The sequence below is a fragment of the Vigna unguiculata genome, chromosome 2, assembly GCF_004118075.2.
Source record: "Vigna unguiculata cultivar IT97K-499-35 chromosome 2, ASM411807v1, whole genome shotgun sequence".
Classification (NCBI taxonomy): domain Eukaryota; kingdom Viridiplantae; phylum Streptophyta; class Magnoliopsida; order Fabales; family Fabaceae; genus Vigna; species Vigna unguiculata.
This window is the reverse complement of record NC_040280.1, coordinates 24,298,471-24,299,908: the sequence shown is the minus strand read 5'-3', so window position 1 is coordinate 24,299,908 and position 1,438 is coordinate 24,298,471. Positions and strand designations below refer to the sequence as shown.

Below are 1,438 nucleotides of genomic sequence, written 5' to 3'. Positions count from 1 at the left end.
TTATAGTTTTAGTTCTGTCTGATGATCCCTTTCTCTATTGGTTTAGTAACTTGTCTATGAAATTACTAGTTTGTTTTTTTTTTCATGCCCTCGTACTAAAGCAATGAAGTAACATGTTACATGGGGTTGAGGTTGACACTATCGTGTAAAGTAAAGTTGTGCATCAAAATTAGTCATTGATCCAAGAATGTCTTATGAAGTTACGAGGTAAAAAAGAATTGAATCAAGTGACAATTTTAAACAATGTACAAAGATAAATAATCAAATTTTTTATTAAAATTGATATTTTTATTTATTAAAGTCAAATATTCTTTTTGACGTATTCAAGCACTTAGCAATCTGAATCAACAATGTTCAGATAAAACACACAAACTAAGGAAAGATATTAAAGTTTTAGAAACTTCTGCACTATGACTTGATCTTCACAGCCAAACATAATACTGCATCACAAAACTCTGTCACCTTTAGGAAATCCTTAAAAACTCTCCTAGAATTGAGAGTATGTTGGTTAGTTTAGAAGATATTTTATTTTATGCATTTACTCTTCTGTTTCAGTATATCAAATAAATTTATTTACTGTGTTATTTATTAGAGATTAGCCGTTTCAAATCTAAGTCAACATCCACCCATAGCATGAAATCATGGGTGAAATTCAAATCTGTAACTGCTGTGTATGGCTTTAAAAATCAATGTTTCATTTTATAATAAAATAACACACACATCTTAGAATTTCATTTTTGTGGTGATTATAAAATATAAGAATGGCGTGGATTGACACGTGTGAGGTCTTTTGCATAGACTGGTTCATGAATCACACATATAAATAAAGAAGAAAACAGTTATATATTCTAAAGCAATTGAAAATCATTTTTGTTTGTGTAGATTAAATTACTCAACCATTTTAAGAAAACTTAAATTATAATATTCTTTTTATGTTTGCCGAAGTTCTATTAGAATAATAGCCCAAAGCAACCCGTTCGGATTGGGCTAAGCCCGTGTATACAGCAATATGAACCCAACATAGGCCCAAGAAAAACAAAATAAAAAAAAGTGCAGAGAAACGAAAGTAAAATACAAATGAAAAAAAAAAACGCTAGAAGGAGGGCTTGAACCTCCGACCTTGTGGTTAACAGCCACACGCTCCAACCAACTGAGCTATTCCAGCTTTTTGATTATAATATGAAATATATATTTAATATATCTTAAAATATATGGATAAAATATATGTAGAAGCTTTTGAATTCGATTCATCCAATTGCAGGTGCATAAATTTGAGTTCATTCTAAGCCATTTAAAAGAACAATTTTGCAGCTTAAAGGGCTTGTGACGAGGAAGATCATCATCATAATTCATATGTGCTGTGTCCTGTTCTTGGGTCCCTCATGTACAACCTACATCATAGCCATTTCTTATATGTTCAATATAGCTAGGCACATAC

The 1,438-nt window shown here is 30.8% G+C and overlaps 1 non-coding gene across 1 annotated transcript; it reads right to left on the bottom strand.

The window, feature by feature from the left end:
• Positions 1–1,091: 1,091 nt before the first annotated feature.
• On the bottom strand, positions 1,092–1,165 carry TRNAN-GUU. Its single transcript has one exon. It is a non-coding gene; the product is annotated as a tRNA-Asn (tRNA).
• Positions 1,166–1,438: the final 273 nt, after the last annotated feature.